Genomic DNA, 14,648 nt, shown 5'->3' with positions numbered 1-14,648 from the left:
GATTCCAAAACAGGTCCCGACAGTATGGCTCACATGGTCCTTCATGGATAATTTATTATCCATGTGGATTCCGAGGTTGCGAACGGATTCTTTTAAGACCGGACATTCCCCCAATTCCGGGGGCCACCAGTCTTGAGTCCAATGTGCACTCGCTTGACCAAAGGTCATTATTTCAGATTTTGCACCATTTAGTTGTAAGTAATTGTAATCTCCAATATTATCAAACTTTTGCTTTAATGTAAAATTAGCAAATGTGCACATTTAAAAAAAAAAATTACTTTCTATTATCATTCGTGGAGTTCTCTTCATACAACCCTAATTCGATGGACCATGCAATAACCATTCATATTCAAACAATTGGTAGAAGAGCCAACCATGAATATTGTAAGCACATTTTTCTTAATATCTCATATTTGAACTGCTTCACTGGAAGACTCTAAGCTCCAAAAAAGTGACTTGCGGCTATAATTTAGTGGATGGTGCAGTCTGCCAAATTTTGAAATGTCCATGGTCCCAGCAGACATTTCACGCATTGACAGGATACACTGGTATGGTGGTTTCTGTCAATGCATAGTAACTTTGCTAGACGGCTCTGTCACACATGACGGAGCCATGCGTCAAAGTTACATATTATTTCAAAAAAAGAAAATACCAAAGCAGGACTTTATTTTTGAAAAAAAAAAAACGTTGTAATCTCCTATGGCTCTGGGGGCATTGGGCACTTTTCAGTGCAATTTACCACCAGGTATTTCCTGGCAGTAACAGGCTTTGAAAAGCAGCTGTATGACATCCAGTCAAACTTCTGACAGTCCTTACTCTGGCAATTTGTTGAGAAGTTTGATCTCAACAGAGACAAAATAGTTTCCTCCATCGTAAAACAATGGTGTGCCTGAATTTATATCAGGCAGGTGGACCACAGTCTTGGCATGGAGCGATCTCCATTGCCATTGCGACAATCGTCCCTCTCTGCCCCGATATAAATCAGCAACTAAGTCCAAAGGTAGAAATCTTCGCCGGGCAAAGGCTTCTAAAGTTTCCCACAAGCAAGGGACCTTCATTGAAGGGGAAATTCAGATTTCCACTCTGAGTTATCCCGCTGAGAGTCAACAGCTTTATGGACCTCATCCAGCAGCTATCAGCTAATGTGGAGTCCTCTTCAGCCACAGCCTGCCTTGCCCTGCCCTCTGCCTCGCCCAGCTAAGGAGTTTTGACTTCCATTTCAGTGACAAAATATGAAAGTAAAACTTCAAACTGGGTTGAACCTGTTTTATATTTCCAACCCATGCTCTATTGTTTTAGGCATTAAATTGTGCTTGGGTATCAGTCAAGCACTACTACCGTGGATGACACTTAATGATTGGTGTCACAAATTTTAACCTTACATTTTAAAAAGTCTTAGCTCCGGATTCCTTTGATTGGTTTCAGTCATTTTTGTGTCATTCTATTTATTACGAACAATAAACATTTAAACATTTTGTGATAGGCAATTTTGATGTCGCCTCAATAGGTTTTGGGCCCCTGCCTGTCGCAGGTACTAGGGCCTCCCACACGAGTGTGGCACCATTTTTATTGGGAGACCTGGGAAACACTGGGTGGTAGGAAATTTGTGTCAGCCCGGTGAGGCATAACTTTCCCACACAAAAATATGTGGAAGAAATTATTTTTTCAGCTAAATTTGAGGTTTGAAGAGGATTCTGGGTAGGAAAGAATCGAGGGATCCACGCAAGCCATGCCTCCCTAGAATCCCCGGGTGTATAGTTTTCAGAAATGTGTGGGTTTAGTGGGTTTCCCTAGCTGGCCGCCAAGCACGGGGCCAAAAACCCAGGTGATCCCCCTTGCAAAACCAGGTCGTTTTGTGATAGGCAATTTTGATGTCGCCTAAATACGTTTTGGGCCCTTGCCTGTCGCAGGTACTTGTTCCTCCCACACGAGTGAGGCACCATTTTCATTGAGAGACCAGGGGGAACGCTGGGTGATAGGAAATTTGTGTCAACCCGGTGAGGCATAAATTCCCACACAAAAATGTTGGGAGAAAGTGATTTTTTTAGCTAAATTTGAAGTTTGCAGTGGATTCTGTGTAAGAAAATGTTGGGGGGATCCACGCAAGCCATACCTCCCTAGAAACCCCATGGTGTATAATTTTCAGAAATGTGTCGGTTTGGTGGGTTTCCCTAGCTGGCCGCCAAGCACGGGGCCAAAAACCCAGGTGATCCCCCTTGCAAAACCAGGTCGTTTTGTGAAAGGCCTGTCATGGGTACTTGGGACTCACACACAATTGAGGCACCATTTTTATCAGGAGACTTGGGGGAATGCTGGGTGGTAGGACAGTTGTGTCAGCCCAGTGATGCCACAACTTTCCCACACAAAAATGTGTGGAAAAAAGTGATTTTTTTCACCTACATTTTAGGTTTGCAGGGGATTCTGGGTAAGAAAACATTGGTGGATCCATGCAAGCCATACCTCCCTGGAATGCCCTGGGTGTCTAGTTTTCAGAAATGTCTGGGTTTGGTAGGTTTCCTTGGGTGCTAGCTGCGCTAGGACCCACAATCCAGAAGTAGGCACATTCCGCAAAAAAGTCTGTGCCTTGTGAGCTTTCTGCCGCCCTGGAGAGGGGGGTAATTGGGGGCTATTGCCCCAATATGCCTCCAAAAGGGGCAGAAAGACTGGCTATTTTGTTTGGGTGAGTGGAGACATTGGGATGCCCATTCTGGGCAGCCCCCGCCCGAACTTTTGAAAAGTAAAAATCCCTGGTTCCAAGTGGGCATTTTTTCTTTTGGGTGGGGCTATTTGAATGACCACTCTGGGCAGCCCCCACCCCTCCATATATATATAAAAAAATCCCTGGGGCCTAGTGGGCTTTCTGCCCCCAGGGGGCAGATCAGGGGTTATTGCCCCCATCTGCCTCCTGGGGCATTCTGGGCAGCCCCCACCCCGAACTTTGGAAAAATAAAAATCCCTGGTGCCAAGTGGGCTTTCTGCCCCCCCCAGGAGGGCAGATTAGGGGCTATTGCCCCATCTGCCTTCCAGGAGGGGCAGAAAGATGTAGCATTCTTTTGGGTGGGGGTATTTGAATGGGGGGGGCAGATCAGGGGCTATTGCCCCATCTGCCGCCTGGGGAGGGCAGAAGGTCCCATTCTTGGGGGCCTTGGCATGCCCATTCTGGGCAGCCCCCACGCCTGGTGCATAAAAAAAGTCCCTGACATTTAGGGTGCTTTCTGACCCCCCGGGGCAGATTAGGGGCATTATTTGGGTTTGATTGATTGAGTGTGTTTTTTCTTTATTACTCCTGAAATTTGGAAAGTTATTATGGAATGATCTGACAAGAAGCAAGGAACGATTGAGTTTAAGTTCACAGATTTTTCTTTGGATTTGATCCAGTCTAGCGTGGAGCCTTTTATGTGAGTTGGAAGCGTGCAGGCTTGGACTAGATTTTGATCTGCTAGGAAGTCTTTAATGATGTTGACCTAGATGGTGCTAGGATCATTCCAGTGGAGATTGAAGTCCCCTAGGAATATGTCATTGGAGTGTGGGAAGGGGTTTGCTGTGATGATCTCTATTAGGTGTTTGATAACAGGTTCATTCTTGCCGGGTGGGTGATAGAATGCACCTTGCATTTTTGTTTCTCTGTATTTATTATGGAACGTGCAAAGTATTCACGTGAGCCAAGCGGTTCGGAAGGTAAAAGAGTAACCAAGAGCTTCGAGCGATGAATGAATGCAATACCCCCTATTTTCTCTTTAGCCTGTATAGACTCAGAATGTTATAGTTGAGGGGCACCAATAGATCCAAACATGGCGAGGATGATTCTGTGAGACATGTTTCAGTTAGGATCTCTACGCTGATCTCCTGACTCAAGATAAGATCAGCAATGTCGGACATATGTTTTACTGCTGAGCGGAAGTTGATTAGTAGTCCTGTTAGCAGTTTCTGTGTATCCAGGATAGTGTCTTGATTCAAGGTGGTTAGCGTTTTTCTCTTCAGGTTATTCATGTTTAGTTTTTTAATTTAGTTTTTTTGTTACTGGGCCTGAATTCTCTGAAGGTGTTGATTGGGACTGAGCTGATTACATTTTTATTATTCTTGTTGTGTAGATTGGTTGTGTTCTGAGTCGGTTAGTAGAATTTCAGTAGGGCTTGCGTTTCCTCATCCGAAAGAGAATTGGGGTGTTTGCGTGGCCAATGTTGTCTGTTTGATGGAGACATTGGTGTAGCTTTTATATTGTTATATAGTGAGAGTACTGCCTCTTGAATACTCTTGAATTTGGAGAGTGAGTTTTCTGAGCAGCTTGTGATATTCTTCAGATCAAGTATAGCCTTGGAAATGGTCTGGGGTTTGAAGTAGGTTAGTGGATTATGGATTCAGTGGATCTGAGACCTCTGCTGGTGCAGGGGGGATGAGGGATGTGCTCAGGAGGCTTGAAGTTTGATTGTTTGCTTATTCGCCATCTATTATCTTAGTAATAGTTATCTTAGGTACAGCATTGATTACACCTCTACCTTTTCTTCTATCCTAGGGGGCCCTCAGGCTTTTTATTAGATTAGGTGGTGAGCTCCAGTTATACATTAGGGGAGTGGTGATTGGAGGTTGGGTAGATGTAGAAGAATAATCCCCTTTGTTTTGTGGCATAGCAGGCTGTCTCGACTTTTCTCTGACTATTTTGTGGAGATTGTGACGGATAGCGCCTTGTTGTGGGTTGGTGTTGAAGGGTTTATGGTGATTGTTAGTGACTTATCATCTAAGTATGACGACCCCCTGTCTGGCGCTGCTGCATTTGTTGAGGAAGGATTTGACCTCTGAGGATCTAGTGGTTTCCTATGGTCCGTTTTCGGTGCAACTCATCTGCGCTGTGTAAATGAATGCATGCAGGGACTTTGGTGGTTTCTCAGACAAGTGAAGTGTAGTAAATTATTTTAGATCCTTGTCCTTTGTTTGAATAGGTACAGTACAGTTTTTATAGATTCTTATATTCAATGCAACGCCTAGTCTATGAGAGAAAATGATTGATAGCTTAAAACTGCATGGTATGTTTTTTGTTTCTTGGGTGTTCAATAGCTTTGTTATAGTCTTGCACCATTTTACCAGCTTTCTTGTGAGGAATATTAGGTCATTAGCCAAGATACCCTTTTTTATGTTGAAGTACAGGTCTGAGATCAGAGTCTCAGTGTTTATTTTCATTAAGTTGTGCTTAAAAGCTTTAGCTGCATTCCTGGAGATGTTGGCGGGAGGGTAAATTATATTGTAGGAGTTACATCCTGCTGCTTTTAACTCTCCTGGCATTTTTCTTCTTTCTCTTAATTTTTCCCTTATTTTCCTTTCTTTTCTTCTCTTCACCGTTTCCTTTCTCTTTCCTTCCTTCCTTTTTTTTCCTTTTCTCCTATCTTGCTTTTCTTTTCCTCTTTCTTTTTCTCTCCCCGTTTATAGTTTTCTTTGGTCTTACCGATAACTGTGTAAATGTGTCTGGGATCCTTCTTGAATTTGCTATGGAGAATTAATTGGGTAAACCAAATTGACTAAACTCCCTGACCTCGGTGGCATTCCAATATGGCTGCCTATTTCTTCTCTGTTGCAATCAAATTTTTATAGTCCTGTTTTTGTTTCTATGAATAGTTGTTTTTACAGATTGTTATATTCAGTGCAGCTCCTAGTCTATGAGAGGGAGCGATCGATAGCTTAAAGCTGTATGGTATGTTATTTGTTTCTTGGGGGTTCAATAGCGTTGTTATTGGCTCACATCATTTTTCAGGCTTTCTTGTGAAGAATATTAGGTCATAACTAAGAGGCCCTTTTTTATTTTGAAGTATGGGTCTGAGTTCAGCTTCTCAGTGTTTTTTCATTAGGTTGTGCTTAAAAGCATTAGCTGCATTCCTAGAGATACTGGGGGGGGGGGGATAAATTATATTGTAGGAGTTCCTTCCTGCTACTTGTAACTCTCCTGACATTTTAATTTCTTTCTCTTCCTTTTTCCCTTATTTTCCTTTCTTTTTTTTCTTCTCTTCCCCTTTTGATTTCTCTTTCTTTTCTTTTCTTTTCTTTTTCTTTTCTTCCTTCTTGCTTTTATTTTTCTCTCCCATTTTTTGTTTATTTTGTCTGGCTGATAACTGTGTAAATATGTCTGGTATCCCTCTTGAATTGGCTATGGAGAATTAATTGGGCAAACCAAATTAACGAAACTCCCTTACCTTGCAGGCGTTCCAATATGGCTGCTTATTTGCCTACTGTGGAGATCACATTTGTATAGTCCTGTTTTTGTTTCTAGGAGCAGTTGTTGGTCTTATTCTTTCCCTTTCTGTCACACTGCAGCCATTTTGTACTTTTCAGCACCCCAGGGGACCGGTGCGCTGAACGGAACCTCTCCTGGTCTTGCTTCACATCCAATGATTCGGCACCTTGCCTTCCGATGTGCTCTCACCGGCGGCTGCTCGCCAACTACAACTGCCGTGGGACTCCTCTTCTCTGGCCGGTAAGCATGCCATATGCCATTGGGATCTCCTAACAACAATATTGCCGGTTTTTTTTTTTGGCTAATGGGGATTATTGCAAAGTATTGATATCCCTGGCCACAGAGCTCCTTAATAGAGCCTCTGTATGTTTGACAGGCTCCTTCGCTTTTCTGACAGGTTTAGACAGGCTGCACAGCAGCTACACTGCCCAACAACATGGCTGAAAGAAATTGACAACCTCAATAGCTCTCCCATTGGTAAGAACCTATTGGCTTTTGCTTGTTGATGTGATCCTTTTGAAGTGTGGGGTTATCTGTACTCTCTGAGTTGTTCCAGCACCCCATATCTGTCCCATTGCTATATGTTGTGCTTTAGAGTTCGAAACAAATTTGGGTCCCTTTAATGAAGAGCAATATGATTCATTAACGAGGAACCAATATGACGGATTAATACGTAATTCTGTACCAGCTATTCTGATTGGCAGAAAGATGTGCATTGACCTTTGCCCTGAGAGTGGGAGAAATGGGTGGTAGGGCTCCAACATTCTCACGGTGTGAAAGTAGCGCATAAGTTTGAGGTAGATTTGTATTGACTCCCTAATTATACGAATGAATCTAAAGATGTACACCTTTTCTTTTATATGCTATTAGAGTGGTTAGTTGTCTAAGCATTAGAATATGTTAACATAACTAACTTTAGAGTCTTCCAGCTCTAAGGAAAATGAGGGCCTCCCTTTGTCGGGCTGCATGTGCTAACTACGTTTTCACATCTATTCTACAGGCTAAAATCTGTCCTTAAACCTTGTTTAATATGGTCAAGGAATTATCTGGCTCAACCACCATACAACCCCCTCCGAACCTTAATTCTATACTATGCAAAGACCCCGCACAATTCTTTGTAAATAAAGTGGAAACCATCTATTCTTCACTGGTCAGCACCACCCCTGCTTCTTATCCTTTACCCACTGTGCCTGCCGATTGTCCTGTCGAGTCACCTGAAAATCGCACTGACTTGATAAATGTCCCCACCCTTGAATCCTGGCCAATTTTGGACATGGTGGCACTCACACATCATCTTAGTCATATTAAATCGGGACATCCCTGTGATCTACTGCCCATTGCAGTCTTGCGACAAATTGACCCACCCTCTCTCAATCACGTTCTTCAATTGCTTAAAACCTCCCTAACGACTTCCACTGTTCCTTTAGGCTGGAAGCATGCAACGGTTGTCCCATTGTTATAAAAAACTAATGCTGATCCTGCCCTTCTCTCCAATTTTCTTCCAATCTCTCATCTACCTTCTCTCTCAAAGATCCTCAAGAGACACATTAATGGACATTTGTCCAAATTTATTGAGACAAATGGGTTGCTGCATCCCACCCAATCCGGCTTCAGGACCGGTTATTCTACTGAGTCCACTCCGCTTGGGGTTACAGAAGCACTCGGTCAGAACATCGATGAGGGCAAGACCATGGCCTTACTGCCGCTTGACCTGAGTGCGGCCTTTGATACGGTCTCTCATACCGTACTCATAAAGGCCCTCCAACTTTCCGGTGTTACTGGGACGCCTTGAGCTGGCTTAGCTCGTTCCTCTCCGATCGCACCTTTCGGGTCTTCTCATCTACCTCTAAATCCAAACCTTATTGCTTGCCCTATGGGGTTCCCCAGGGTTCAACTCTCAGTCCCCTATTGTTCAACATTTACATTAGACTGCTGGCAGCTTTAGTGAAGGAATCAGGGCTGTCGTTTTTCTCATGCTCTGATGACACCCAGATCCTCTTCTCACTTTCAGCTGACAAACAATCCGAGCCTTCGGCACTTAGATCTGGCCTCAGTAAAGTTATGGCTTGGATGAACGCCGACTTTCTAAAACTTAACGGCGATAAAACAGAGATTCTGATCCTTGGCAAGGACCGTGGTCTCTGCGGCCCTCAACAATGGCCACCAGAAATGGGTACGCTACCTCAGCCTTCCACTCAGGTGCGCAACCTTGGTTTCATTATGGACGATTCTCTTTCCATGCGGCAGCAAGCCACCAAGGTTGCAGCCACCTGCTTCACCATTCTGAAATGGTTGAGGAAGATCGTGTGGATGCTTCCATCTCATGCACAGCGTACCGTGGTCCAGGCCCTGGTGACTTCTAGGCTAGACTACGGGAATATTCTCTATTTGGGTGTCAACAAAAGAGATAACACGTAAACTGCAGTGAATTCAAAACTCTGCTGCTAGACTACTCTGCCGAGCTCCCAAAAATGTCTCAACGTCCAGGTTGCTGGTCGATCTCCACTGGCTTTCAGAGGAGAAACGGGTCAAGTTCAAGGCCCTTACGTACATGTTCCGCATTAAGCATGCTAAGGCCCCTGACTATGTGCAACAGCTGGCCTGCCCCTACGTCCCCCCATACTCTCAGATTCTCTACTCAAGAGAAATTCCGAGTTCCGAGAGTTAGACTTTCTCGTATGGGAGGGCGATCCTTCTCTAACCTTGGCCCCACTCTTTGGAATGCCCATCCACTGCCCCTCCGCCTACAACCTGACCTTCTGTCTTTCCGCAGATCCCTCAAAACATTGCTCTTTAGCTAATAGGCCTCTCCTCCCTCTGCTGTTCTTTGGTGGCGCCGGGAAACCCTTGGGGGTAGCTGTGCGCTGCTACACAAATTTAAATAAATACAAAATAAATAAAGAAATGAATAACAATGGCGGAGAGACCGCCACCGACAGCCTGTCGGTGGCGGTCTCCCTGCCATTTTCCAGAACTTCACCGCGGCCACATTTGGATGGCGGCTGGCCGTGTGGCAGTCTGAAAGACTGACCGCCACAGATCTGACAGGCCATTGGAGGCAGCGTAATGCCTACAGGCACCGCCATAGGAATTACGATGTTCCTTTCTGCTGCCCTTGCACGGCAGTGAACCTGCCATGAAAAGGCTGGTGGAAAGGGACATTGGGGACCCATGGCGGGCCCCCCTAACCCACTGGCCCACAGACACTTGACCTGGGTATTCCTACAACATGTGGCAGGCACTGCATGGTGCCTGCCATGTTGTGCAGAGATATGTGCGGGTGTCTGTTTTGTATTGCTGCGAGTGCTGCAGAGCGGAGCACTCACCGTAATAAAAAACAAGTGCAATGCGACCGCCACCATCATAATTAGCCCTGTGGGACCACCACCTTGTAGGACTGAAGTCTGTCCGCCATCATTATCAGCCCCTTATGTGCTGTCTGAAGACACAAGAACATGATGACCACATAACAATGCATTTCTTGTTAGCAAACAATCAATTTATCATAGTTAAATGAGATGTTACCACATGTATTATTTCTGTGCAATTTGTAAAAAAGGTGAGATGAGAATCATAATGAAGAAGAAAGTATGCATGCAATTCATGCTTGCTCAATCCTCTAGCTAATGCTCTCTGTCTCACTTTTTATGAGGACACATGCTTTTCTTTCATCTAGTCAAGACTGTTATAATTATAATTAAAAAGGAGATTGTAGAGATTAAAATTAAAGACATTTAGCAACAGTGTTGCAGCAAAGTAATTGCCTCATCAAAGTGAGCTGTGTCTACCAGGAATCTAAAATAACCTTCGAGGCTTTTTGAAGGAATGTAATCTTTATCTCTTCTATTGAAGAACACTGATGTATTTGGGAACATAACTTCTCCTTGTTTCCTTTTTTAGTAATGTAACAGGGCACAGGTGATGCTAGAATTCCTTCAGTTCTGACTGTCACACTCAATTCACATCACTTTGTTAATGATTTAATGGATAAATTACACTGTGCCAATATATTCTACGGGTGTTTAATGCCTATCTATGATACTTTTTTTGGAGCAATAGTTCTTCATTTTAACAGCCTGACAGCAGTACAGGTGACATAAACAGTTGACACCACTATCTTTCAGTTGACAAAATATGAAAGGAACCTTTTTAATACACTTTGTACAAATGCACCCCAAGTGCATTTTGCCTGACAAGCAGACGAATTGGATTGATTAATTGACCCTGTCGATCCCGTTAGGAACATAGTCCCCAATCCATATTTATACTATTCACTCACTTGTAACTTTCAGCAGGAATTTAATATAAACATGTATAAAGTTGGAATTCATCGTTATTCCACAAGCACTCCATTACTCATTCGAGACTTCAGTTCTTTTACTAATTGTGAGAGAATCACCAGCAAATCTCTATCTTAAGTTAAAATACAAAGCAATAGAGAGTGAAAGAGAGAGAGAAAGGTAGAGAGAGAGGAAAGAGAACATGTATGTGTGTATAAGGCACAGGGAGCTAATCCGTGTTTAAAGTGAGTATGAAAGAAAGAAGAGAAACATTGTTAAAATAAAAATATTTATGAAGGAGTCACAGAATGAGCCACAGCAGGAGAGAAAGTAACATGGGAGAAAGAATGAAAGAAAAACGGTATGGTTTTACGTGGGTGTGCGACAGAGAGAGAGAAAGAGAGAGAGAGAGAAAGCAGGGTAAGTAGTATAACAGAGATTGGCCTGTGTGGGCTGAAAAGACGCTCCACTTAGGAGAGGGAGTCTGTGCTGTTTCTCCGGACTGGCTGTTCAATGCGGACGGGTTGGAGAAACTTAAGTGCGCATGTTTGTCTGGCTGGCCTGATTTGGCTTGCTACACACACATACTCACTTAGAAGTGCATATAGCACTCCCTCTCCCAACAATTATGGTAGGGAGGTTCCCGCCTCCCAGCTGCTCCGCCCACCCGCGCACTTCGCCTTAAATGGCGACCGTGCGAACGCGCAGCGGTCACGCGCAGCGGGCGCGCCGATTGTGCGCCGAAGGCACGCCAAAGGTAAGCCCGTCTACGCCCGTCCGCGCCTGGACCGCGCCCAGTGCCAGGACCCCTGGCCCACGAAGACCCCGACCGACCCGCCTGACGTACTCCGCCGCCACCCTCACCGCTCTCAACACCGGCCGACTCCCAGAATGCCATCAAGCCTCTCCACGACGTACCCACGGACCCTTCAGCTGCCACGCCTGCAAGTTCACCTGCATCCGGACCTGCCTCGCACCAGCACCCACCAAGCCGAACACCAGCAGCACCCACCTCAAGTGCATCCTGCTCAACACCCGCTCCGTCCACAGACATGCCATCGAACTCTGGAACCTCCTCGACACCACAGCTCCAGACGTTGCCTTCCTCACGGAGACCTGGATGAACGCCTCTTCAGCTCCCGACATCGCCATCGCCATCCCAGAGGGCTACAAGATCGTCCGGAGGGACCGAAACGCCAACCAGATGGGAGGAGGCATCGCCATCATCCACAGGAGCACCATCCGTCTCACGACCAGCACCGACAACTCCCTGACCACCGCTGAACACCTGCATTTCCAGATCCACACCAACCCGAACACCACCCTCAGAGGCACCCTGATCTACCGACCCCCTGGACCACGCACACAATTCAGCGAGGACATCGCCGACTTCGTCAGCCCACATGCCCTCCCCTCCGCGGACTACATCCTCCTGGGAGACCTCAACTTCCATCTGGAGAACAACAACGACCGCAACATCAGCACCCTGCTCGACAACCTCGCCAACCTGGGACTCAAGCAACTGGTGTCCACCCCCACCCACCTCGCCGGACACACACTCGACGCTGTCTTCTCATCCAGCAAGGACATCGACTTCAGCCACGCCACAGAGCTTCAATGGACGGACCACAGCTGCGTCCACTTCACCTTCAAGAAAACAACGACCCACCACCACCAGCAACAGGCCGCCCGCAGAAGCTGGAACAAGATCACAGCAGACCAGCTCGCCACCTCCTTGAGCCAGCACCCTCCTGCCAGCTCAGCGAACCCCAGCCAGGCCGCCGACAACCTCACGAAGTGGATCAGCAACTGCGCGGACGAACTCGCCCCACTGAGGACCCCGCCCAGCAGACCCGGCAGCAAGAAAGCCCCATGGTTCACCGACGAACTCAAGAGCTCCAAGAAGAACTGCCGAGCCCTCGAGAAAGTCTGGAGAAGGGAACCGACACCGGACAACAGGACCTCCTTCAAACTTGCCACCCGGAAACACCACCAGCTGATCCGCGCCGCCAAGAAAACAGCATTCAAGGACCGGCTGGACAACAACGCACACAACTGCAAGGAACTCTTCAACATCGTGAAAGAGCTTTCCAACCCCAGCGCAGGAAACAACGACATCACCCCATCGCAAGACCTCTGCAACTCCCTGGCTTCATACTTCCACAACAAGATCGCGGACATACACAACAGCTTCAACAACCAACCAACGCACACCATGACCGAACAACCACCCCCCACCACCACCCTCCACGCCTGGACCCCGATCAGCACCGAAGACACCATCCGCACGATGAACTCCATCCACTCCGGATCACCGACCGACCCCTGCCCTCACCACGTCTTCAACAAGGCCGACGCTGTCATCGCAGCCCACCTGCGAGACATCATCAACACATCCTTCGACACCACCATCTTCCCCGAGAGCTGGAAACACGCCAAACTCAGCGCTCTACTCAAGAAACCAACAGCGGACCCCACCGACCTCAAGAATTACCGCCTCATCTCGCTCCTCCCGTTTCCAGCCAAAGTCATCGAGAAGACCGTCAACAAGCAGATGGCCGCTTTCCTCGAGACGAACGGATCCCTCGACCCCTCACAGTCCGGCTTCCGAGCCAACCACAGCACCGAGACCGCCCTCATCGCCGCCACCGATGACATCCGAGCCCTGATGGACAACGGAGAAACAGCGGCCCTCATCCTCCTAGACCTCTCCGCGGCATTCGACACGGTCTGCCACCGCACCCTAGTACGGCGCCTCAGCAACGTCGGAATCCAGGACAAGGCGCTGGAATGGATCATCTCCTTCCTCGACGGGAGAACACAGAGAGTCCGCCTACCACCGTACAAGTCAGAGGCCACCGAAGTCATCTGCGGCGTCCCCCAAGGATCATCTCTGAGCCCCACCCTCTTCAACGTCTACATGAGCCCCCTCGCGGCCATCGTACGCAAACACAACCTCAGCATAATCTCCTACGCCGACGACACCCAGCTGATCCTCTCCCTGACCAACGACCCCGCCGCCGCCAGAGCCAACCTGCGCGAAGGGATGAAAGAGGTAGCCGAGTGGATGACGACCAGCCGCCTGAAACTGAACTCGGACAAGACGGAGGTCCTCATCCTGGGCTCCTCTCCCTCCGCCTGGGACGACTCCTGGTGGCCTCCCGCCCTGGGCACCGCACCCAAACCGACAGACCATGCACGCAACCTGGGCTTCATCCTGGACTCCTCCCTCTCCATGACCAGGCAAGTCAACAACGTCTCCTCGGCATGCTTCAACATCCTACGCATGCTACGGAAGATCTTCTGGTGGATCCCCACCGAGACCAGGAAGACCGTCACCCAGGCCCTCGTCACCAGCCGACTGGACTACGGCAACGCCCTCTACGCCGGTACCACCGCCAAGCTCCAGAAGAGACTCCAGCGGATCCAGAACGCCTCAGCCAGACTCATCCTCGACATCCCACGAACCAGCCACATCTCCGGACATCTGAGAGACCTTCACTGGCTCCCCGTCAACAAAAGAATCACCTTCCGCCTCCTCACCCACGCACACAAAGCCCTACACGACCAAGGCCCGAGCTACCTCAACAGCCGAGTCAACTTCTACGCTCCCAAACGCCACCTCCGATCAGCCAACCACGCCCTCGCCGCCGTCCCCCGCATCCGAAGAGCGACTACAGGAGGAAGGTCCTTCTCCTACCTGGCCGCCAAGACCTGGAACTCCCTCCCGACCGACCTGCGCCTGACCCAAGACCACCTCTCCATCAGGAAGAAGCTGAAGACCTGGCTGTTCGAGCAGTAGCGGCTCCCCCCCTCCACCCCCCCCCAGCGCCTTGAGACCCTACGGGTATGTAGCGCGCTTTATAAGTGTCACTGATTGATTGATTGATTGATTATATCATTTTATTTTTCACTTGCTGGCTCTGAGCCAGTGGGGCAATGCTCCTCCACCATTGCAGAGGAGCTACACCTAAGTTCTGTAAGCTATTCTTTGATCCTCACCTTATAGCTGTGTTATTTGGATGCTGTTCACACACCATGAAGGCCCAGAGACTCTCCCTACTCTTGTTGTGACGATAATGCTGTTAGCCCGCTGTCCAGCTCTTCCTACCTGCTGCCAGGCTGCTGCAGCAGTTAGTGTGCCTAGT

This window comes from Lissotriton vulgaris, chromosome 1_1 (assembly GCF_964263255.1).
Source record: "Lissotriton vulgaris chromosome 1_1, aLisVul1.2, whole genome shotgun sequence".
NCBI lineage: Eukaryota > Metazoa > Chordata > Amphibia > Caudata > Salamandridae > Lissotriton > Lissotriton vulgaris.
The sequence above is the reverse complement of the archived record's forward strand: the minus strand, read 5'-3'. Positions refer to the sequence as shown.